Source organism: Panthera pardus, unplaced genomic scaffold (genome assembly GCF_024362965.1).
Source record: "Panthera pardus isolate Hobbes unplaced genomic scaffold, ASM2436296v1 HiC_scaffold_22, whole genome shotgun sequence".
Lineage (NCBI taxonomy): Eukaryota > Metazoa > Chordata > Mammalia > Carnivora > Felidae > Panthera > Panthera pardus.
In genome coordinates, this window is record NW_026526788.1 from 82,824,892 (window position 1) to 82,850,893 (window position 26,002).

Consider the following 26,002-nt stretch of genomic DNA (forward strand, 5'->3'; position numbering starts at 1 on the left):
ACTTCCTGGCTTCGTCCAGCTTTCCAGGTGTCCCTGGTGCTCCCGGCTTACAGGCGCGTCACTGTGATCTCTGCCTCTGAACTCAGATTGCCTTCCCCTCTCTGTGGGTCTCTGTGCAAACTTCCCTCTTCTTACAAGGACGCCTGTCACAGGATTTTGGAACCACCTGCATCCGGTATGACTTCATCTTAACTTGATTCCATCTGCAAAGAACTTATTTCCAAATAAGGTCAGGTACACAGTCTCCAGGTAGACTTAAATTTTGGGAGATACTAGTCACTCCCGTATAGACTGAGGATAGTATGTCTCCTGGGGCTTCTCAGATTCACCTTGGTGACTCACGGAGTGAACGTCACTCACCCCCAGTGGCCTGGGAGAGTTGAGTGAGGCCCACCCTCAAGGTGGTCCTGCCACCCTGGCTGTACCCTCTCCAGCTTTCCTGGAGGGGACCCGGGAAAATTAAGGCCAGGCTGCCGGCAGGAGGCAGTCAGGGGGGAAGCTGGCGGATGCAAATGGCAGAGGATGGCCGAGAGGAGAGGCTCCTGTTCTGGTTTTCATAGACTTTGGAGAGGATGGGCCCATTGCATCCACCCAAGCCAACACATAAATATGGTCCTAAGGCCCCCGAACCCCTACGACTATATTTTCACTTGACATTGCTGCTGCTCAGGGGACTGCTCTTGAGCCTGTACAGATACCCTTTCTCTGCTTCACCAGAGAAGATACCCAGGCTTCCATCAGTGAAGTCACTCATGGCTTCAGGATCATGGTGGCAAGATCACAGCCCTTTGCCTTGAAAGACACCTCGCTGTGTCAAACCTTGTTCAGTGTGTCCATCTTGCAATACCTCCAGACCCAACAGAGGGGTGTCCACAGTGGACGAGGCACACATTCAAGCCTAGACCCCGATGGCTCCATATGCCAGACTCCCAGATGTGAGCTGGGTCTTTGAGAAATGACGTTCTACCGAGACCTTAATTCAAAGACACGGGGTCTCAAGAGTGGCTTGAGTGGAGCAGTGGAGTGGGGTCTTCATTGACAGAGAGGACTGACAGGCGGAAATGGAGGGGTGCATGCTATCTGGAGGGGAGCCCCTGACCTAGGATCCCTGATCAGTTTATGCCTCAATGTCTCCATCGATACACCGGCCCATACCTGTTCAGCCTCTCCGTGGGTGCACTGAGAGGGTCACAGTGAGGCAGTGCATACAGAAGAGCTTTGGAATGGTAGAAAGCCTGGTCGGCTGCACACACGCACCCAGAGGGGGCTGCAATGTGACAAAGTAGTTTTCTGGAGAAAAACACCCACGATGTGCAGGGGACACGTCTAATGTGACCCCCTCACGGTGGATACAGGGCCAACAAGTGTGTGAGCACAGCCTTTTAGCAGGTGTAATTCACATGAGTGCGGTTCGGGGTTGGGCGCCCAGTCCCTCCTGGCTTCCCTCCTGGATTGAGACATTTCGAGAGCCAGGATGCCCGCTTCCTGCCCGCCCGGCCCATGTCCTCTGTGGACACAGAGGCAGAATGCTGGAGAAAGGCCCATCAAGGGCATGGGAGTGAGTGACTTCGAAAGCCCTGACATTTACACAATTTAGGCCTGTTGTGTTTATGTAAGGACTTTTCCTGTAAAGGGTGCAGGGCCCTTAGCGGCTGGATCTGTTAATGCCTCGTGCTTTTTGTGTTTCAACGTGCCACTTCCAATGACTGTCAATGTTGACCTGAGTGAGAAACATCCAAACATGTTTATAGAGGAGACCCTGGGTCCTCATTCCATGCGACTTTTGTTCTGTGGAGAAAAGTGAAAAAAAGAAAGTAACACCAGAATTGGTTGTTTTTGTAAGTCGTGGCCTCTTTAACAAGCCTTGTCATGCGTGTGGCTGTTGCCTCCCCGGGAGCCTCCGGGCTCTTTATGTTTCCCTCTTGGAAAATATCGAAGGAAAGGCTTTCAGACAGATTATTAAGTGGGGGCTGTTGGCATCATCACACTGAATTAATGGCTTTAATTTGAACATTTATTCGTTGGCTGAAGAAATATTTACTAGAGTCTCCATGTGTTGAGACCACGCCGCACACTGGTTGCACGTAGCTCCTGCCCTGATGGAGCCCGGCATCTGCTGAGGAAGCCAGTGAGCAAAAAATCGCCCCTGTTCTCAGTGGTGTGAAGGGGGACAGGTTGTGAAGAGGCCAAAGAACCTGGTCTGGAAGCCGAGGGACAAGGAAGTCCAGTGAGGAAGGAAGCTTTAAGCAGGTCCTTCAGGGAGAGAAGAAGTTGGCCACGCGACTCGTGAAGCCAAAGGAAAGGGAAGGTTCTAAGGTGAAAGGTGGGGAGATTCCAAGGGACCAAAAGATGAAGGAGCTGATTAATTATTCCACAGACACAAGACATCACACTCTACACAAAGCACGGACTAAAATGGTGGACGGGGAAAAGTGGTGTCACGAAAGTAGGTGGCCAAGTGGTACAGGCCTTGAGGGAATTCAAACGTGGAAATTAAATATGCGGATGAGTGAAACAATCAACTACTCTCCAACAGACTAGGTCTGTAAGTTTCCCAAGAGAGGGCCTGTGCATGAGATGTGAAGAGAAGTCACTTGGTTTCTACCTCCTCTGTGGCCTTGGTGTGGCTCTCAGAGACATGAGACAGGCTGATTAGTTAGAGGATCAGAGATGTCTCTTCAGGAGGCTGCATACTCCACTTCTCTGCAGTGCAGTTCCCTGATCCCGTTGGGCTAACAAACCCACATCGCAAAGTTTTGGTCGGCTGCCATTTTGTTTCAAGATGGCTCACCAAAGCACTGACTGAAATGGGTGACATTTGATGTATAATGACTCTTTTACAGTTGTCTGGATCAAGTGACAGACAAACAAAGGTGAACTGTCAGGCAGTGGCGTTGAAACAGAGACCTACTTTATTGAATAACTGATAACAGAGTGAGGGCATAGATGACTCAGTAGACACTGGGCTCCACTCTGTGCCAATCCCTGCTAATTACCTTGGGAGAGTCCCATGGGCATCAGCCAAACACTTAATCCTGGGCCTGAAGGAGGGACATATCTGTGTAGCCCCTCCAGGAAGAAAAACTGCAGGAACAAAGGGCTTAGTGTCACCGAGTCAGGAGGCAAGAGCTTAACTAAGCAGAGAAACAGCTTTGGGGCCAGAGCGGAGGATAATAAAGGTGCAGAGAAAACAAGAGGGCCGCATTCCAAAAGTCTGGAAAGCAAGAATACCGGCCGTCACATCGGAATTTGTGTAGGAGGCTCACTGGAAACAGGAGTCCTGGGGACATTTCTGCCGTGACCTGAATGTCTGCGTTCCCTCAAAAGTCTCATGTTGAAATCCTAACTCCAAAGGTGATGGTTTCAGCAGATGGGGCCTGTGGGAGGTGCTTGTGTCACGAGGGTGGAACCCCGTGCATGGGATTAGCGCCCTCATAGGACAGACTCCACAGAACGTCCTGGCCCCTTCCGCCACCCATGTGAGGACACTAGGAGATCTGCAGCCTGGAAGAGGGTGCCCACCTGACCGCCCGTCGCATGCTGGTCTCAGACGTCCAGCCTACGGAGCCGTGGAAAAGAAACTTGTGTTGTGTATCAGCCTCGTGGACAGCAAGTGGGTGGAGGCTGGGGGAGATGCGGAGTTGGGCAGGCTCCCAGGAAGGGCAGCCTAGCATCCAGGAGAGGGAGAGGCAGTGTTAGCACAGTGGCAGAGCCTGGTGTGTGACAACTTATATCAACCAGGGTTTGAACCCCCCCTTGCTCTTTTCCACAACAAATCCTCCACCTTCCCTGAGCCTCTAGCTCCCTCATGTATAAAATAGACCCATTTCTTATGAGGCGATAGTAAGTTAATGTTAGAGAAGACACTTGCCTGGCAGGTCTCTTGGCGTGCCCTAGGTGCAGTTCTCAAGACCCAGGCCTGCAGAAGCCTTCTCGGAAGGGTCTCTGCAGCGGGATCCCTTGGTCCCTGCCATTGCCCGACTGGCGACACAGAAAAAGCGATCTGTGGGGGCATGAGGGGTGTTTTAGAATGTTAGAGCACTGGAAGGGATCCCTTTTCCAATATGTACTTAAAAATACAAGCAACGTAAAGACCTCTGACACAAAAATTACTGATATGTTGTAATTACAGTGTTTTCAATTTTTTTTTATTGGAAACTTCTGGATCAGTTCACGGTTGTTAACCAGACCTGGTTTTGCTGGCACCCTAAATATGGACTTGGTCTACGGAGGCAGCCCTGGTGCATGGCTTGCCTGGCCATCTTTTACATTGGGCTGTGTGCTTTCCTGCGAGCGCTAATCCCACATCATTCTGTCCCCCTTTGATGACGGCACCTGAGCTCTGCTCACCCGGGACATCATCTCGTCATTCTTGGGCAGGGACTACACGGGGCCACCTTCTCACCTATCCATCCGTGCATCATCCACGCATCAGGTGTGTCAAGTTCTTCCTTGCGGGGGCAGTGGGGCAGACCCAAAGAGAAGTCATGCTTGGTCCCAGCCTACCCAGTGCTTGCGGTCTCTGGAGAACGGACTTGGGAGCACGCCCATATTAGCCAGGGTAGGGTGGTCCATCAAGCAGGAAAGGATGACAGCAAACTCTGTGAAATAACCAGAATGAATAGTTTATAGCCAAAGCTGAATATTCCTGACTATTCTGGGAAGGGAATTTCAGGGAAGTAAAAGTCAGCGTTTGCATAGCTTATGCCCTAGGGAACCCCCCTCACTAGGCTGTCTGACGGCATTAACACGAGTCACCTGTTGCATTAGAAGCTTTGTGGGTTCTGCTGAAAAACCAGTCAGGCCAAAGAGAAGCCGTCTTCCCTTTGGTGGCTGGAAACAATGACGTCTTCAGCACAAGGAGTATGTCCTCACCTTCACACCCAGCATGGAACCCAAAATCCTCACGAGGTCAGCCTCTCGGGGAGAGCAGATTCTGCGTTTTCCGCAAACTCGGGGCACCTGGGACTCAGCTGGGCTTCAGCTCTTTCCGAGGCAAGAAGAACCAACCTCCTGTGGGCCAGTCTGTGCACAAAAATGCCATATGGGCCAGAAGGGGAGCCAGCCGCTCATCCAGATTGGTGGTTTCCTTCTCCTTTGCTATAACACGAAGCCATGGCAAGAGGACTGAGGCCAGTTGGAAAAGGCAGGACTGGATTTGCAGATTGGAGGGGAAAGGATTCATGGCTTCACTATGGGTGGGGCCCAGGGAGTTCCAGGCTCCTCCCTCAGTGTGGGTTTGTGTCCAATAATTCCACATCTCTGATTCTGTACCTCCAACCCGTCCCCGGAGGATGTTGGAAGAGTTTCTCTGGGGCTCTACTGTCGTTGCTGTGACCTCTTGGCCACCACGGCTCCCTGTCTGCCTCTTGGGTAGCAAAGCTAAACATATCCTTCTGCACTGACAGACTCTTCCTACTTCTCTTACGTAAAGAGGCCACTGAAAGTCTGTCTAACACTGAGTGGGTAAGTGAGTCTCCCCCGTTAATCTGCAGTTATCGCAGTTGCCTTCCTAAATTGATGGTGCCTGGCAATGTCTCACCTAGCTCTCCCATTTATAACTGGAAGATAAACTTCAGGTGAATTCACCACTAATGCCTGATAAATGAAAGAATCACAGAATTGTCAGGGGCAGAATTGGTGCCCCAAGAGGTGAGGTCCTGCCCACCTCCATCTGGACGCCCAAACGCGAGCTGCTTTTTGGGGTCACGCGTGGTCCGCCTGGCTGGTGTGTCCTTCTCGAGTGAGCTGGGCTACACAGCGCCTTGACTGTCATGAATTTTTGTGTAGAATTTGCGTTACCCGATAGACTATGTACTTGTTTATGTAATCATCGTCTGACATCCCCGACCCCGTCTTCGTCTGCTCAGGCTGCCTTAGCAAAACACCCCAGAGTAGCTGGTTTAACTAACAGAAATTACTTTTCTCACAGTTCTAGGGGCTAGAAACTCCAAGACAGAGAGGTTCTAGTGATACTCACTCTCTGGTGAGAGCTGGGGATGACCGTCCTCTGGCTTTGTCCACACACGGCAGAGAGAGGGGGAGAGAGAGAGAGAGAGATCTGGGTTTTCAGTTTTTCTCCCCCCCACCTTTTTTATAAGGACACCAGTCGTATAGAATCAGGGCTCCACCCTTATGACCACAATTAATCACCTCATCTCCAGTACGGTCAAGTTCAGGATTCGGGTTCCACCATACGCATAGGTCTGCAGTAACCCCTTGAAAACGCAAACTCCTCGGGGGTAGGAATTTTTCGACCTTACCCGCTATTGTAGTCCCATCGGTTGGAATAAGATGTGATGTAGGCACCCCATAAATATATGTTGAATGAATAAAACGTAAATTTGGGCTGGAAGCCGAGCTTCTATGCCCTGGTAAAAGCAACACCATACAGTGATGTCAAAGGTGTTTAACGGCCTCTTATCCTATGACCTGCACTTCAGGGTCAGGGCGAACCGGATGCCAGGAGGGCTGTCCCACCCACCTGCCGCTCAGGGACAAGTTTGTGTCCTCCATGGAGGGAGGGGTGGCCTGCACCCAGAACAGCGCCCTCTACCCGCTGACACGCAGGGCTTTGTCACTCTTGTTCGCGCTCATGTCCTTGATTCTATTTAATCTTTACAACCACCCCTGAGGTCAGCGTCTTTATCCGCTGTGTGTAACAGGCAGGGAGGCAGGCGAGGTCTGGGGGAGGAACGCCGTGTTGTGGGTAATCCCGGGGAGGGGCAGAGCCGAGGTTCAATCCCGATCATTCCGATCCGGCCCTGGGGACTAGCGGAGATTGCGGAACCCGCCCTGGGCTGGCAGACGGGCAGCTGGGCCGCGTGAGGATTTCTCTCACCAACCAGCTCCCCTCTCTGTCCCGGGTTCCTCGTTGGCTCGTTTCACCTGGAGGGAGGAGAACGCGCATGCGCGCTCAGGCCAGGGTGGGTCTGCCGCGCCTCCGAGCCCCCTGGCATCCTTTTGCCTGTCCTGGGCTCCATCCACGGAGGGAAGGATGCCCCCCTCCTGGCAGTGGCCAGGTCGACACGTCCCCGGGCACCCGATTCTGGGGACAGGGCATCCAGAGGCAGAATTAATAGGAGTTGAAATAGTAATGGGGTTAATCAGGCCGCGGGGCTATGCAGAGGGATATTTTGGAGTCAGGGGCCTCTCCAGAGCTCCTCACATGCACCCTAAAGGGAGCACCCTTCCTCTGCCACGCAGAAGCGGAGGGAGGGTCCGGGTCAAGCTCCTGAGACCCTCTCCTGGGCCCCACCCCACGGGACCGCAGGACCTGCTTGCACATCAGTCTGGCTACTGGGGCAGAGGCGCCACTGTGTCTGGATCCTGCCGTGTTCAGTGGGAAACTTCCTTCTCTGGGTTCACCAGGAGCCCTCGCTTCATTATTCGGGACGTCTGTGAGGTGTTGCTCAGCCTACTTAGCCACATTTACATATTTAAATCACAATTAATTGGAAAATTACAGTAAGGTGTGAAGAGGGAATCATTTCTTTCAAATGAGCATCTACCCTTGTTGATGAAACCAAGTCATTTGTTTCTTTCCGGGAAGTCGGCAGACCCCCAGCTGGGCGCGTGTGGAGCTGGCACGTGTGAGCTACATCGCTGCACCCCACCCCCCACGCCCCCCCACATCCCGCCCGCCCCCCGCCCCCATACCCCCACACCCCACTCTGCCGGAAGTCGAGGGGCGCTGGCCCAGCAGAGATGGGTAGGCGGAAAAGCCCCAGGGCAGTGGTGGGGGGGGGGGGGGGACTGGAGCTTTCTCTGGACAGGCACCTGACTCCACGGGGGATTTCTCGGTGGTTCCTTGAATGGCAGTGGATGTCCCTGCTTCATCCCTGGACAGCCTGGGCCCTTTCTCACCACCAGGATGGGGTGACATGGTACGAGACACCACACCCAGCACCCCCCAGAGCAGGGGCCCCAGCTTTCCTGTTTCCGCTGGGGCTCCAGCCCACAGCAGATGAACACTCTGGCAATAACAACAGCAATGGGGGAGACCATTTGGTGACAGCCTCTCGTCCCCTGTGCGGGATGGAGAGCCTGACGCCCCATCTCATCGGCTCCTTCGGAGCTGAGGCTTGGAGAGGTCACCCCACCGGTAAAATCGGAGGGCCGGGCTTTGAATGCAGACCGGCTGCCTCCAAAATCCAGGCAATTGGTCCCTTTGTTCTGTAGCTTCCCACAAAGGCTGCGCTCTCTTTCCTGACCAGGCGAGGGTGGCAGCCGGTGGGGTCCTAGGTGAGTGAGTGCGCCGCGAGCCTTACTACCCGGTCTTGGGAAAGATGAGAGGACATGGGGACAATGTGTGCTCGTACAGATGAGCCCGGAGGGTGCAATCTCAGGGACGGCCACCATGATTGCAGCTGGACTGTGGTCCCACCGCCCGTGGGACATACCAAGTGCAATGCCCCTCGTGCAGCCAGAGCACGGCCTCCTTCAGCGTGGGGGGCTCGGAGGAGGTGCAAGGTACCTGTCCTCATGCCGGGAACCTGAGCCCACAGCCAGCCCGTGAGCGCTGCTTCTCTGGGCGCTCTGAGCCAGGGCGTCGGAGTGGCTGAGATTCAGCACGCTTTGGCCTTCGTCCCCAGACACTCACAGACAACAGGCGCTTCATAGATGCTGTGCGATACCTGGAGGTTCTGACCGGGAGCAAAGGAGGAAGAGGGGTGTGGCCTGCGGTGGGGCGTGGGGGGCCTGGGTCAGGTGTGCAGTACCGAAGGGAGACCACTCTGGGCCTGAAGCAGCACCCACCTTTTCACTGGGACCTCGCCGGCCCGACCCCTGAACTCCCCACCTGCAACAGCACCGCGAGGTTGTCAGGGGAGGCACGCGGGCCGCTCCTGTAGCTGATGACACTTTGTGACTGTGGCCTCTGCCCGTTTATAATGGTGCAGCGGATACTAAGGTAAGCAGTAATCGGAATGAGACCCCCAGGGGGATTTCTCGGGATGGGAGCGTGGGGGTTCATTTCCCTTCCCGCAAACAGGATTGAGAAGTGGCAGGCATTTGATTTTCTAGATTCCCCGAGTCGCCTTGCGAGCTCGTTCTCGTCGGAGGCAGCCACGCCTCATTGCATAGCCGAAGGTCCACTGGCGTTTCTAGATATTTAACGCCTGCACAATTAACCAATCGTGTTACGTAATGTGTTCTTTAATGCTCCATTTATCTCGTAATTGAACATTTGTGCTTTCTGTTAGGGCGCATTGATTTTCACTTTTAAAAATTCCATTTGGAAGTGCATCTCAGATTTAAAGCAGGGTGCCCAGGGGTAGGAGACAGTTCGGGAAGCGCCGGGCCCGCTCGTGGGTGACCTCAGCCGCCTTCCGCTGCTCTCCTCTGCTGCTTGGTGCTGCGCGTGCATGAGTTCAACTAATTCTAGTGCGACCCTAGGGCTCCCCACTTTTTGGAGATGAGGGAAGTGCGGGCAGCCCGATGAAAGACACACCCCAGCCCTGAACGGGAAAGTGGATCTGAATTCAAACCAGGCAGCGGAGTGCAGAGCCCAGCCTGTGACCACGGCAGGATGCGGGCTCCGACCCCAGGCTCGTATCCAGAGGCCCCCTCTCGCTGGCTGTGCACCCCTCCGCCCCGGCCCCACATCCAGGCAGGGCAGGATTCTGGCTGGAGGGACTTCTGTTCCTCTTAGCAACCCCTTGTCTGGAGCCACTGCCTCTGTCTCTCCCTCCTGTGGGCTCTGGGCTTCCTGCGTGCAGGACCGCCTACAGACCGCGCCGGCTGGCTCTCTGATGAGCCCGTCCTGATGCCGCGTGAAAGGCAGAAATCAATAGTGAACTCGGGCTTCCTGTGCCCACAAGGCCCAGAAGCTGCCTTCCCCGCCGAATATCTTCCAGGCAGAGCCACCTGTGGGGAGAGGGGAAAGATGCACGAACGAATGAAATCTCCCGCAGTTTCGACCCGCCCACGTGCACCTGTTGTGTGCGCCCCCTCGCCAGCTTCTGGACCTGTTAGTTCCTGCCTCCGTGTATGGGCGCAACTCATACAAGAACAGATGTCTCTGTGTTGCCGTGTCTGTTGCATTTATGTCTCCGGGGAGGGTTGACGTGTGTACGTCTGCAGGCCTGAGGGTGAGTGTGCATTGGGTGGGTTGGCGGGGGGGGGGGGGGGGGGCGGGGTTGTGCCTGCGTGTGCGCAGTGCTGACCCATGGGTGGTTGCATGTGGCTGGGCGTCTGTTCCAAGGACTCATGTAGGATGTCTGGGTGCAGCCGTGCATGGTGTGTATACCGACCCGCCCAGGGGTGTGTGTGTGTGTGCCCGCAGCCTCAGCGAAATGAGTTACTGTTTGAGCCACAGGTTGAGGTGCGGGCTTGCGCTGATCTCACTCCTGCGCCAGCCATACGTCTCTGGGCGGGCGGGCTGCCTGCCCGAGTGACCCTCTGGAGCAGACCCTTACCTGTAGCCCTTGCTTCTCCCAGGCAGCCATGACCGTGCCGTGGAACCCCACCACTCCACCCATCGCTGGTTTTCTCCGGATAGACACTGAACTCAAAGATAGTTTTTCTACTGACCAGCGACCTCCGGTTCGGTTAGCTGAGTTGAGATAATGAGACTATTCCCTTGGAAATCCTAACTTTGATATGCTCCACGGGGATAGCGCTACTGTCCTGTGGTCACTGGCTTCTTCTTTCACGTTCTGTGCATCAGGCCAGTGGTGGAGACCAAACCCAGGAGCTGGGACCCCTGCTGTGTCATTTTAAAAATCACTAGAGGGGCGCCTGGGTGGCTTGGTCGGTTAAGCGTCTGACTTCGGCTCAGGTCGTGATCTCGCGGTCCGTGAGTTCGAGCCCCGCGTCAGGCTCTGGGCTGACAGCTCAGAGCCTGGAGCCTGTTTCAGATTCTGTGTCTCCCTCTCTCTCTGCCCCTCCCCCGTTCATGCTCTGTCTCTCTCTGTCTCAAAAATAAATAAACGTTAAAAAAAAAAAATCACTAGAAATCCAAAAGCCCTGATGGGCTTCAGCCCCTGCTGATGTCCCGTGTGTTTCTGGATTTCCATGAAATTCCTTTCCTGCTTTTTCCAGGACGCCCACTAAGTTTGGGCGAGCTTGAATATCTCCCCCACCCCCATCAGAATGCTTGGACCTCCGTAGCCTCCCCAGCCCAGAGGATTAGGGGACTTTAAGTAAATGCCCACCAGCCACCATTTCACCATCTGACCGCTTCCATCTGGTCCTGGAAATATTTTGGTCTTCAAGATGTCTCTGTTAAGTACACACATTACGGTGGGTGACACTAAGAGTGGAGAAACAGCAGCCTGGGGCATTTATGTCTAGGTCTGGTCTAACCATTACGTTCATCTTGCGTTCCTCTTGTTTATTCATTTCTTTTCTTTTCTTTTTTTTTAATGTAGGGGGAGACGGGCAGAGAGAGAGGGCAAGAGAGAATCCCAAGCAGGCTCCACACTCCATCTCTCAAACTGTGAGATCAGGACCTGAGCCCAAATCAAGAGTTGGATGCTTAACTGATTGAGCCACCCAGGCGCCCCTATTCATTTCTTTCATACAACTCACTTCTCTAATTTTCCAGCTAAGTGCATGGCGTATGCACATGTGCGTGCACACACACATACACACACACATGTGCGCACACACGGTAAACGTAATTCCAAACCCCAGACTGAGAGCCAACGAGATCATCATCTTGGGAGATGCTCCAATGCGTAAAATGTAGGTGGTTCGAGAAAAGCATTGGTGACCACACCATGCTTGGCCCCTCTCCAAATAGAGCAGGCTCACCTGCCTGAAGTCGCACAGAAAGATCTTCTGTGCTTCCCTCACTGGAAGCCCCGGTTCAGAGAACACGGCAGCCCTGTTTCTTGTGTGTGAGTGCTGATTTTGCACTCCCTAGGGACTTCCTTGACCCTGTCTTCTGAAATCTAGAGTCAGTCTGTGTGTTGTGTTAGTTTCCTAAGACGGCCCCCACCGATCGCCACAAACCGGTGATATAAAGTGGCTTAAAACAACAGATTTGTTCTCTCGCAGTTCTGAAAACCCAAAGTCTGCAAACAAAGTGTCCCCAGGGCCACACTCTCTCTGAAGTCTCTAGGGGAGGATCTTTCCCTGCCTCGTCCTTGCGTCTTGTGGCTGCTAATAGCTCCTGGCATCTCCTGGTCACTTGGCTGGCAGATGGTCCTCTCCAATCTCCGCCCCCGCGTTCAGGTGGCCCTGTCCCTGTGTGTGTCTCCAAGTCCAAATCTCTCTCTTCTTATAAGGACACCAGTCATATTCGATTTAGAGCCCCATCGTATTTCCTTTCTTTCTTTTCTTTCTTTCTTTCCTTCTTTCTTTCTTTTCTTTCCTTCCTTCCTTCCTTCCTTCTTTCTTTCTTTCTTTCTTTCTTTCTTTCTTTCTTTCTTTCTCTTTCTTTCTTTTTCTTTCTTTCTTTCACACAAGTGGAATGGGGGCAGAGAGAAGGAGAGAGAATTCCAAGCAGGTTCTATGCTCTCAGTGTGGAGCCTGATGCGGTGTTTGAACTAATGAACCATGAGATCATGACCTGAGCCAAGATCAAGAATCAGACACTTAACCGACTGAGCCACCGAGGTGCCCCGAGCCCACCCTATTTTAGTATGACCTCATCCTACCTTGGTTACGTCTGTAAATACGCTATTTCCCACAATCATAAGCTCCTGGTGGATGCATGTTGGGGGAACCCTATTCAACCCAGTGCAAAGACAAACACTGAGGTTTAAAAGTGATCCTATGGAAAACTCTGAAGGCAGAGCGGGGTTCCGTGGAGACTCAACCGACTCCTCGTGTCTGGCAGGTTGGTATAAAAGGCAAGGGCTGAGAAATGTCCAAGTAAGAGCCTTCCAAATGTGAGGCGGTGGGTGGGTCTCCAGACAGCTGTGCCCAGGCCACCTCCTGCTTTCCTCGGGTTGGCTGTGACAGCCATGGCAGCGTGTGTTCTAAGCTCTTTGTCCTCTGGCCCCAGCGGGCCGCTGCTTTTCCAGACTCTCCCTCGCTCTCTGGCCGGTGTGCTGCAGCATCTCAGGTTGGCCACTGGATAAAGAGGCAGGGTCTTCTCAGGCCGGGCGAGCAGCGAGGGAGGCCGTTCTGACACCAAGGTGCCCACGCCTGTGAGGTAGCTCTCCTGGGACAGGCAGGGAAGGAGGTCCTGAAGATGGCTGAAGTTGGCAAGATGAAAACCAGGCGGTATGGCAGAAAGTTCCAGAGGTCAGAAGAGTACATTGTGACATCACATCCGAGAGCTGATCAAAAAAAGCGTTTGTGCGTCCATTCTGAGCACATTCATTTCTGTCCTGGCGCAGACCTTAAGGATGGTGTTCGAGGCCATTGTTCAGTATACGCTCCTCTTGCACTGTTGGGAGGGGTTGCCTAATAATAGCTGAAGAAATGCCAAATATTTTAAACTCTACCTTCTCGCCTGTATGCAACGAAATTTTCTTGTTCCTCACAATTAATCTGACGGAGACAGTAATTCATTCCAGATGTCCGAGTCAAAACAGGTGACCGTAATTTCAGGGAAATCCAGTGTTGTGTTATGTATTTTCCCTTAACTTATTCAAACCTTGCACAGTTTTTAGAAATGACGTTTAATAGTGAATAAGCATGATATGTCCACGTGAAGTTAACAGAGTAAACCGTGTGAAACGTATGTCCACAAAACCATGCTTATTTCTAGAAACGTGCTTATCAAACACTTTAAGGGCAGTCCAGAGAGTTAAGTAAGAAATATATTTTACATCATGACCCTGCACTCATGTTTACATCACTGAGACAAAACTTTGAGAAGACGATGCTTATGTGAAATGCATTTTGATCCTTATCTATTCTGTCTTGGCTTATTGTTGCTGTTGTTTTTTTTTTTTTTTTTAATTTTTTTTTTTCAACGTTTTTTATTTATTTTTGGGACAGAGAGAGACAGAGCATGAACGGGGGAGGGGCAGAGAGAGAGGGAGACACAGAATCGGAAACAGGCTCCAGGCTCCGAGCCATCAGCCCAGAGCCTGACGCGGGGCTCGAACTCACAGACCGCGAGATCGTGACCTGGCTGAAGTCGGACGCTTAACCGACTGCGCCACCCAGGCGCCCCTGTTGCTGTTGTTTTTAATGCTGGTCATGACCCTTTAAATTGATTTCATAGCCCACTGATAGTTCATCTACTTGAAAAGCATTTGTTCTAGAGTTAGCAAAGCACTCATCATTTTGACAAATTTCTGTCTCTTCCAGATATTTCTTAGGGCTCACAAATGAGACTAAGGGGGTACAGAAGAAAGATGAATTTCCATATGCTTTTTTAAAAATACATTTATAATTGAACAGACCTTGAAATGTTAGAGTCGTCCCCTGGTGTTTCTAAGATAAGCTGTAACTGATTCAAGGGCACTCTTAGACATAAACTGCGCCCAAAAGAAGCTTAGCTGCTTGATGCTTTGCTGAGCCGTCCGGCATAGCTCTCTGGGAAGGACGAGGCTCACTAGCACTACGGCTGACAGTGTGTGCCCTGACGGTGGGGTCCTTTGTGTATGACATGCTACCATAGTTTGGTAAATATGGGCCATAAGCCCTGATGGAGAGGGTGTGCACATGAAATGTGAGGTGTAGCCCAACCCCTTCCTTTCATCCACCCATCCATCCACCCATCCTTTCACCCATCCATTCATCCATCCATCCATCCATAGCAATAGCATAATTTTTTATTAACAAAAATGTCAGATAGACTCATAAATGGAGAAAATCGTATGATGAATCCCCTAATACCCATCAGCAAGAATCAGTAGTTATCAGGATTTTGCCTTACTTCATTTGTGGGTGTGTGTGTGTGTTGAATTATTTAAAAGCATATTCCAGATGTGATCTCATTGTACTTCTACATACCTCATTGTGAAACTCTGAAGAATACAGACATTTCGGGGCACTTGGGTGGCTCAGTTGGTTGAGCGTCCGACTTTGGTTCAGGTCATGATCTCACTCATGGCTTGTGAGTTCAAGCCCCATGTCGAGCTCTGTGCTGACAGCTTGGAGCCTGGAGCCTGCTTTGAATTCTGGTGTCTCCCTCTCTCTCTGCTCCTCCCCGGCTCACACTCTGTCTCTTTCTCTCAAAAATAAATAAACATAAAAAAATAAAGAAAAAGAAAACAGACATTTTCTCAAACGAACACATTGCTGTTATCAAATAACAAGGAGAAATATACATTTGGAGTCATCATTGAATACCCCACCCCTACTCAAATGTCTTTGCTGGTCTCTGGTCTCATGAAAGTTACTTTGTATAAATAAATGCAGACTCAAACAAGGTCCACACTTTACATGTGGGCGTTAAGCCTCCTTAGGTCTCTTTAAATTTGAATCGCCCTCCCCTTCTGTTCTATTTTGTGACTTTGATTTGTTGAAGAAGCCAGCTCAGTTGTCCTTCAGAATGAATTTGCCTGACTTTTTCTCATTGTGTCATTTAATGCTTTATACTAGACCCATATTTCATGTAAACGGGAAGTGCATTCCAAGACTCAATTAGATTCAGGTTCAATTTTTTCTTTTTCTAGCAGAGATCCTTCAAGTACCACCCGTAGCATGACATCACAAGGCCCACATTGTCTGGGTGTTCGTTTTTAATGATACTGAAATTGATCAAGGGGTTCCTATGGCAGCATGGCGCCCCCATTGCAAAGTTCCCCAGCAGCTTTTCCCCCAAAGGTGTCGTATACCAAGGATCACTTCCTGAATCAGCTATTTTCTTGGGGTTCGCAAACTGGGGATTATTCTTTTTTATCATCCTTTCCATTTCATCAGCTGGGATTTTTCTAGGAACGCTTTGCCTCATCAACTAGATTTGTTTAACTTCTCCAAAAATATAGTCCATATAAACGTATTACACACTATGTAACTGCAGTTGTTTGAATTTTCGGCTCAGTGAACAGATACGAGTGCTGATATACACTTGACCCTTGGACATCGTGTGTGCCGATCCACACAGAGTTGAAAATCTAAGTATAATTTCTGACTCCCTCAAAACGTAACTGTTAATAGCCTATTGTTGACTGAAAGCCTTGCTGAAAACAAGTAGTCAATGAACACATTTTTTATATGTAGTGTTCACTGTATTCTTACGATAAAGTAAGCTAGAGAAAATAAAATGTCATTAAGAAAATTGTGAGAGAATCCGTTTACAGTGCTGTACTGTATTGATCGAAAAAATCTGCATATACGTGAACCCGTGCAGTTCAAGCCCGTGTTGTTCAAGGGTCAGCTATATTTATTACATAGATCCTCACGATGTAAACCTGGAAGGATTCATCCCAGTGAGCCTGCCATCTACATATCTGGCTGCTTCTTTAGGGCTCAGAGGAAGAGCCAGTGATGATTAGCTGACTTAGGCAAACAGAGTTGCCTCCTCACCCCTGAGGCTGGGATACCAGAGGCCCTGCTAACTTGTGTGGCCTTCTCCAGACACATCCAGGGAAGCGTGATAGGTCTAAACCCAGCCTTGGTAACTGTCCATGGCTATTCCTATGGAAATCCCACTGGAGGGCTTGACATCATCAGTAAGGAGAATCTACCATGTTGGGTTTGGAGAGCGGTTCAAAGAGAGGAGACGTAGTGGTAAGACATGGGTGGGGAGGAAGAGCTACAGATGTGAGGATTCTCACCACGAGCTCTTCAATGATTCTAGGAAGGAGACTTTGATCCAGTCGATGGACTGGTCTTTCCCACTGCCATTTTTCATTCATCTTCTTGTATGAGGGATTCGTTTCATCCTAGTCCGCAATACTCGCTCACAGAGCGACTTAGATAGCGTGTCAGTCTGCCCAGAATTATTTCCTTATAAAACAGAGCATCTGAAAGTTGACCATTCAGATGCGGAAAGAGAGGTGTGGCTGCAAAGGGGGGAAAATGCCTTGACTATCAGTTGATTCCAAACTGTTGGTATCACATTTATATGGAGCGTGGCTGAGAGAAGAAAGGATCAGCCCCGTAATTTATTGTGTAAGTCACTCGCCAACATGCCCTTCTGCTCCCAAAAGGTGGTAAAATGCTCATCCCCATAGACACCAACGTCTGAGCCCATCCAGGTATTTTTTCTAACCCAGAGATGAAAGCAAATGATCTGGCTTCCCCCATGAGTGCTCAGCTGGCTAAACTGGAGTAAAGGGTACAGGTTACAGATTCAACTCTACTCTCGACTCGCTGTGGGCTGCTATGTGGGAAACGGTCTGAGCAGGCCATCGATAACTCATGTATTTACCAGTCAATCGTTTGCCGAATCCAACTAACTGTTTACAACATCATAGGTAGCCTGACTGAACGCAACCTTCTTTTCCCAGACTCTTTTGTGTATGTACACATAGCCTAAGGATGATCTGTGAGTATATCTCCAAATATTTTTCTTTTGGCTTCGGCAGGCTCCAGACATTCGGTCAAGTACGCAGGCCAAGGCGGATATCCCGGTACACATAATGGCTGTGGAGAAGCCTGTTGTGCCTGGTTATTACAGATCACATGTAACAGTGTGTAAAATCTCCCGCTGTTCAGAGATTCTTGTACTAAGCAGGTTAATTAAACCTTAATTTGAATCTCCCAGCTTATATGGGTCTGGCCTTAAAATTATCCCACCTAATTCTCTGTCTATGTATGCATTAGTGAAGGGGGGAGAGCTAAGGTAAGGCATTTTATATGCCTGAGTCATTAAATTTCCTTAATCTAATTAGTAGGTTGTGAAACAGTTGAAGGGATTTGATCGACATGCCACCTTAGGAAAGCCAATATAGTTTAAAATATTATTTTTCTTTGCAAAACACCAGCTGTAATGTTTTTGGTATGATAACAATTCATGGTAAAATTAAATTAGCCAGTGATACCTAGAAATCCCATGCAGATATACTCATCTAAGGCATCTACAGCTCCGGCTGGGGCTGCAGGACCCCCAACTTCTGGAGACAATGGCGAACTTCAGTGCAGCTTTGGAGCATTAAGCTAACTTTATGACTCAAAACATCTGGATATTTGTAAACTTCTAAATGCTTGGCAAGTACAACCACGGCCTTTATGCCCCAGCGCCATTACGGCCTGTGACCCGCCCTCCCCCACCCCCCCGCCCTAAGCTCCCCACACCATCCCCAAATGCTCCTGGTGCTGAACCCAGACGTCAACGTTTACCCTCCTTTTTACCTTTACGATTGCAAATATAAATCAATCTGTTGTCAGTGATGAGCCCTCTGGGAAATTCTCTGTCTCCGCTCAGGACATTAAAAGATGTTTGTGAGAATTTTCCAAACCCAACCACACATTTGTCCTGTGTCGATTGCCAGCCATTAGGCCACTAGGTACTGCTTTCATAACAGGTGAAAGCAAGTATCATTTCTCCAGTCCTGGATCCCTATTTCATAATAGGTCAAGGCCATCGTATATGTTAGGGGGGCACTAAATTCCCAGCATAGCCTGTGCTCCTCGGTGCATTGTAAAAAAGCATGAGCAAAGTAAGCAGTGCATATACTTTGCCCCGACTAACAGCGTCTCTAGGAAGAAAAAAAATAAAGGTAAGAACATCCTACAGGTCTTGTAACACAGAAGTGTTTTGGTGGTCGAACTTGAGAAAAGGGTGCACTTTACTAGCGAAAGTCCATTCTCAACTCACAACAGGAGGCTGTGTGAGAAAACGGTCTAAAAACAGACAATCAATAAATGTATCGCGGACACAGTATGCTGTTAAATGGTCCAGGCTTCAGATGTCTTTGAAGAAAGGGAGAAGTAGTAGGAATAACTAACCGAAAGTAGCCAGTGGAAACCCTTACCTACATGAACCAGGGTCTCTGGAGGAAGTTACAAAACACGTGCTGCGTGGCTGACGTCCCATTGAGATAAATGCAAGGGAATCTCTTATTTAAAAGGTACACCCCTTTCAGCCAATGGTCCTCCTGCTGCAAGAAAGCCTGTTGGGTAGAACCAATCTCAGGACCCCGGTCCGGAATCTCAGATGCCAGGTGTGGACAGGGAGGAGGAGGAATCTGACACAAGGCTTTCGTGCTCCCCTGAGGACTCCGGGCCCCAGCTGGGCAGGACCGACGGGGTGGCGATCGATACCTTGGAGGAATAGTCATAGAGCTCGATGGGTTCTGCCACATTTGTGGAGTGACCCAAGAGCCCTCCGAGGTGCCATGGAGAGTATCAAAGCCATTGTGCCGATGAGAAAACAGAGCCTTGGAAAGCCAAGCGGCCTCTTGCCAGATACAGACCTTCTAGACTGCTAGGTATCTCAGCTAATAGCAATGACTCTGAAGTCAGGCTCCCTGGGGTTGAATCCATCCAGGTTGTCACGTAATAGCTGTGTGGCCTTTGAGAAGTCACCTAACCTCTCTAAGTCTCTGTGTTCTCACGTGTAAATCAGGGATGCTCATAGTTTCTACCTCAAGGGCGGAAACTAAATAGCATATGCGAAATGCTGAACAATGCTACCCACGCAGGCAAGACCATGTAAAGGCTACAGCTATTATGTTTTACATTTGCTTCAGCCAAACCAGGCGGAACACTAATGGGTGTCCTCACAATGGTGCCCCCGGCCTGGGCGGGGATTTGCCTTGGATCCCGTCCACAGGGTCACGTTGCCAGAGGTACTAGAGCCATCTTTGTGGAGGTCTTGGGTGACTGGCGGCCGGCCACGTGGAGAGCTAGAGGCAGCCAGGCGTTTGTTACGCGAGCCACTGGTGTGCTTTCGGAGGCTCCATGGCGACCCGGGCCCCGGTTCATCTTGCTCGGCAGTAAATCTGGTTTCCTCCTCCTGCTTGGCGTGCGCCGGCCTGTTTTCCATTACGCGCCAGGCGCTGAGGGCAGGTTTCCTTCAGAGCACTACGGCCTGGTGCTGCCTCTTTGGTCCTCCGTGTGTCTAGGTCCCACGTGTCTTTGGGGACCCTGAGATTTACAATGCAGGTGGCCTCTGCACTTAAATGGTGGTCCTCATGCAGGACAGCCACCGCCTCGGTGGGCAGAAGGTGCTGGCTGGACACGAATGCGTCCTTGTTTCCCATATGGGTATTTGATCAGACAGGGGAGTGAGTTTTACGCTACTTCTGTGGGTATTTGGGAGAGGGAGGGACAGGGATCATCTTTCCCTTCGTTGGCTTTGTGTTTTCCATCTTGAGCTTCGACAACATGCCTTTTTGGGAGGACGTGACAGCTTCTCTGTTGGGAAAGTAAAGACTTGGAATTAGGTAGAGGTACTGACTTCTCCCAATAAATCAGGGCTTCTCAACCTCAGTGCTATTAGTAATTGGGGCTGGGTCGTGCCCTGTTGTGGGGCTGTCCCCTACATCATAGGATGTTCAACAGTGCCCATGACACATGAGATGCCCGTGGCGCCCCTCCGAAGCACACTCCGGAACCATCCTGCATGCTCTGCTGACCGGAGGGGCTGAGTGTCCTTCCTGTACATGCTGACTTGGCAGAAGTGCCTTTACTTCGTGACCCTGGCAAATCCTACCCACGCAGCAGGTGCCTGACCTGGCTCTGGGGCCCTGCCTCTTGGGGTGGGTTTGCTGCACCGGATGGAAGGGGTCACGAGGAAGCACAGGTGTCAATGGTGGGCCAAGGACAGAGGCTAGGACGGTACGGTCCCCTCCAGAGCGACAATGAAATAAACCAGTGTTTGTAAACTTGGAACCAGGGGTGCCAGACTCGGGGGCGAAGTTTGTTACCTGGGTGGCTGATGCAGCGGGCAATTCGGTAATTCCCGGAGTGAATAAAGCCCAGGCCACCCTCACGGGGAACGGAGAGGGAGGGGCCTTTCGTTTTTCACGTGACACCAGTCCAGTGTTCTCATCCTGGTCAGTCTGTGTTTCCTTTGGAACTGCCTGACTTTGTAGTTCACCTTTGGGTGCAAAGACCCCTCACCCCCAGGATGCACCTCCAGCTGGGCTCTGCTTTGTCCCTCAGAAGCCCCTTTGCACCCAAGCAAGCTACAGTCCTGAAGGCCAATGAACAAGGGCATGGACATATGTGACCCAGAGGCGGCGCTCAGCAGGGATGTTTGATTGACTCTCATAACATTTGCTTTTGTGTAAATGGAGAGATTTAGCGGTCTGTGAAATTCAACTGTGGTCCGGCTCCCTCGTCCCCGCGGCCACCGGGGTGGGTTTGGGTGGGTCAGTGTAGAGCTCCCTTCCTTACGGACCGCTGGGCGGGTGTGGTCTCGGCAAGGCTCTGGAGGGGCCGAGTGGCCGGGCGCCCCTGCAACTCACACATGCGTCACTAGCTGCAGTGGGCACAGGCGTCCCCAGATCCTGCTGAATTTTCTGTCGTGCGTCGTGAGGGTGCCCACCCGCTTTTCCTACAGGCTGCTCCCAACAGTGAGGCTGGGGGCCCAGAGGGGTTGAGGCTGCACTTGATCCCAGTCCGACCCGCGGTTCCAGCACAGGTGCACAGCGCCAGCCGGGCCTGGCCTCCCGTCCTCCGTGGCTGTCCTCCCTCTCGGATCGCCTGTCCTGTGTGCCCCCAATGCCAGCACCAGACACAGCAATGTCAGCCACCCAGACACTGAGTATGGAGCCCCAGGACTGCATGAGGGCGGGATTCCTCCAGCCCGTTCTTCGGTACTCATGCCCCTGCATCGCACAGGCGGGAATACCGGCCAGCCAGCGTCTTCTTTAGACCAGAAAGGCTCCCATGCCGGCTTCGGTGCAGAACAGACCCCTTCTTCTCCCTGCTGCGTGAACCTCAGGAAGCAGGGCGGTGGGTGGATCAGCCTCGTGGAGAAAACTGCCATTTCTGCTCCGGTTCTAGTCCTTTGTCTCAGATCCTGTGGAGGGATCCTTTGTGCTGTCTTGACATCGCGGGTCATTGCCTGGTGACTGTGATTGTTTGGTCTCTGCAGTTTTCGACTCCTTGTTGAGTTCTTATGGCCCAGAAACTGTACCTATAACATCCTATGGTACCGCTCGATTGAGCTTCAAGTAGGTCCTGCCTGCCACCGTCCCCTTTACGGAGACGGGGAAGTGGAGGCATAAGAAAGGTACCTTGCCTGCCCGACGCCGTCTGGTCAGTGGCCGGAGCGCTGGCTCCTTCTGTCCCCCCTTGTGAGCAAACCAGACTCAGTTTCTTGCCTTTTCCTTTTTTTTAATAATAAAGGGGCAGACTGTCATGTTTGGTGAGTCACTGTCCCAGTTAATTGAGGCATCTAAAGAGTACACAGGGAGAGGCTGAGGGTGTCACCCAAGAAATCTGACTCCCCAGGCTGACATATCACAGGCAGCCTGGGCTTGATTTGGGAGGGAGAAGCCAAATGTGTCCCGTGTTCCCGGTGCCAGTTGATTAACAGAGCGGGAGCGATGTGGGTCTCCGAGGACAGGCCTGCGGGGCCTACCCTCCTGGCGAGCGGGAGATCTGCTCCCCTGGCCGGCGGTGAAGGTGCAGCCCGGAGAAGCAGCAGATGACACGTGGCCGTCCCCACCTAGGAAGGCAGAGCCTGCCAGTTCTTGGGTGAAGACCTACAGAGGCGCTCGCCAGGAAACCAGAATAAGGTGTTAAAGGAAATGCGTTCAAACTAGATTATTCATCCAGTCGAAATCAAGCATTTGCTTCCTCTGATTAAACACCTGATGGACACACTACCACAATTGGCTTGTTCTTGCTGCTTCTAAACTACAGTGAATGGCTCCAAAGCGTCTACGCTTGGGGGACTGACCTACAGCCTCAATGTGTACAGCGTTGTTTCATTTGCCTTTATCGAAACCCGAGCAACTTCAGTAACGCGTGTGTCTGCCCCCAGCTGCATTTTGTCCTTTTGTGATGAAATAGAGCTAAACCCTTCAGAAGAAAATCAGCGATGAGAGAGGGAACCATCAAGTGGCTCCAAAGTTGTTTTCAAGAGTAAAGTCAAAATCATGGGCGCACGGAAGGACAAAAACGGATGAAAATCGGAAACGGAACTATGGATTTGTTCTCGAAGACCGCGCTGTGAAGAACCGAAAAGCCCAAATAGGGCTAATTCGCTTTGGGGAGTGGGGGGCGGTCCTCCAAGGGCTGGGGGTGGGGGATGGCCAGACTCACTCTGCCTGGCTTTATTAACTCATCCGTAATTAGCCCATAGCTTCGATACAATTTAGCTTGTGCCATATGGGCTAATATAGTGCTGAACGGTACCCCCCGTGCAGGTGACAGTCTGTCGCATTGAAGGCAGATTAGCATAAAACAAACAACAACACACCCTTAACGACAATGGTGCCATTTGCAACGCCAGAGTTATGGTTGTGTAAGCACTTCCATTAGAAACTCTTATTTTCAAAGATTTTATAAATTAGTCATTTAAAAAATCACTCTGGGCTGAAATAAAACCCAACCAATCAGCTCTTAGCCAGGAAGGTTTATGTTCAATGACACTCGAAAAAAACATGTGGCGATTGCCCCAAGTTGTGGCTGCACAGTCTCTCTCCTCAGATTCACTGAATCAAACATCAAGTGTGGTTTTATGTTGAATGACGGCGATAACCACCCACACGGGGAGAGAAGACGAGGTGGTCCCGCAGGACTGGACTCACCTGGCCTCGTGGGTGCCCTTCCTCGGTCTCACGCTCTGTCCGTGCACTGCGCGTTGGAGGAGAGAGTCACTGCTCTCCTTGACTGGGGCTCACCGGGGGCTGGACCCTGGGCCCCACTCGGGGGTCACAGAGTCAGGTGAACCTCGCTCAAACATCTGTCAGTTCTCTCTTTGTTCTGGGCTCTGTGAACAAACAGCAGGGAGGCACCTGACCATATTCGTATTTTTCTATCCTTCAAGGCCAAGTGGACGAAATTGTTGACAGCCTTACACATGTCACAGAGGGTTCTGGCCCAGTTGACTGGGACTCGCTGGGCCCACCTCGTGCGTTAGTCACAACGGGCACGGTGTCTGATCCTCGCTGAAAACTGTGTCGGCCATCCCCCGTAGCCGCAAGCCCACATTAGGCCGGGGCCCATCAACAGGTGGGATCAATTCAAAGCCACTCCAGATCCCCTAGTAATCTTTTTCTGTGACTTTCCCCTCCGTGTTCCAAAGCCAAAATTCCTTCCTTCAGGATTTTGATTCTGGTTTCTTTCACATTCTGTTCAAAGCATCTTGAGGGCCCCAGGAGAACCCAAAGCCTTGAAGGCCCCCAAAGCCTTGAAGCTCGCGGCCGATGGGTTCCACACGGCCCCTTCCCAGCCGCAGGAAGAAGGGGGAAGAGCCAGCAGAGAAGGCCCTCGGGCTTGCCCGAGATGTGCAGGATCAGTTCCCAGGGCCTGTGAGTCTTGTTCTAATCTGTTGTCTCCTCCATATAAGCAGCTGGAGTTCGAGCAATTTTGAGCTTGGATAACCTAAATAATCACATCTCCTCTCCATTTGTCCTTGAGAAATGGGGAGAATCTGTCTTGGCTTTGGTGGCACGCTCTGTGCCACACAATGGCGCAATGGGAGCCCCGCTGGCTGGGAGGTCGCGCGGGGAGCCGGGACCGTCATCCGGAAGAGGGACGGGATTTGTGGGGCTGGGGCATCTCCGTCAGGCTCTTGTGCGATAAGTCCCACGGGCCAGAAGGGACAGGGCGTTGGAGGGAGGTTTAGGCATCTCTAAGCATTGACCTTGAAGAGACATCCCAAATCTTAACAAAAGGAAGCACCTGGGGGCAGCCAATTGGTCATGTTTCTCCCTTCCTAAAGGCAACTCCTTGGACTGTGGGACCGTAAAATCATCCGATGGCTTTTGCTGCAAACAGAGCTGCGCCTCCTGCCTCCCCACCCCACCCCCCAGCTTCCCCGGCCCCTCGGTCCACCTTCCTCATCAAAGGTCTGTGCATAGGCTCTGCCGGGGAGAAGGCATTTCCTCCCGGGTCGGTCCAGCCTTGCTCTGCTTAAGGACGTATATCTACTCCCGTTTAATAATGTTCAAGTCACGACACAACGCTAGATGAGAAAACAGCATTTCTTTATTAAAACCACTTTATTAAGTCTGTTTTTCAACAGCGTATGGAGGTGTTGGCTGTGTGTGTTCCCTCTGCTGCTGCACACGACAGAGTCTGGCAAGTTTTACAGACTTTTCTTTTGAAAGGCAGCTTTGCTGTTTTGCATCGCTGGGATGAAATGGCTCGTACTGTGCAGACAGGAGCTACATTTTCCTACCTCTCATTGGCCATTTATGTGACTCTATGGTTTTCAAATGGTGTGATGTGAGAGGATGCCAAGTGTCCTGCCATTTCACAACCAGCAGCAGACAGGGCTCTTCTCAAAACGCGGCCGCTCAGAGCATCTGTTGTTATTAAGTAAGGTGATCAAATGTTGTATAGGACTTCAATTGTGTTTTTCCCGTCACTTACCCGGCTAGAATAATATGCAGTTTGTGGATCAAACGAACGTGTTAGGGCCATTGTGCCAATGGCTGCATTTTTGTGTTCCCGTTTATTACTGATTGTAAAATAAACTTTGGCCTTTTTTAATAAACGTTATAAAAATGCTCTGCGAATCAGGAGAGTGTCACCCATTAGGTCCATTTAACATCATCATAATTAAAAATGCAACACTGTCACGCATTCAGGACCGATGCCCGTAAGAGGCCACGTTGCCAAGCCGAGAAATTTCACTGCCACCTGACGAGCGTCCAGCAAGGAGGGGAGGGCCGGCCCCCACGCAGGCGCACAGCCCGCCCTGCTCCAGGGGTCTCTGGAAGTCCCTGGCTGATTAGATAGCATCTCCAAAGGAATGCTTTTAGCTGCCTCGCACTTTGCTCTCAAGGAGAATGTGAACAATAACAAAACGCAGGCAGAGATGATTTGGTTTTGGTAAAACAGTCACCAGAGAGAGACGTCTAGTGGCTGGAGCCATCTGGGGAGTGTCCACAAGGCACAGTGCTCTCCCCCGGGCTCCCCGTAAGCTCGTGCCTGCTTTTGATATTTGAAAATGATGCAAACCAGAGGGCATGAGGCGGGCGGGGGCTTCGTCTCCGGTGAGGCCCGGTCGCCTTGCTTCCCTTCCAGCCTCCCGGGGCCTGTCTTCAGAGCCTCTTGCTCAGCCCCTTACCCTGAG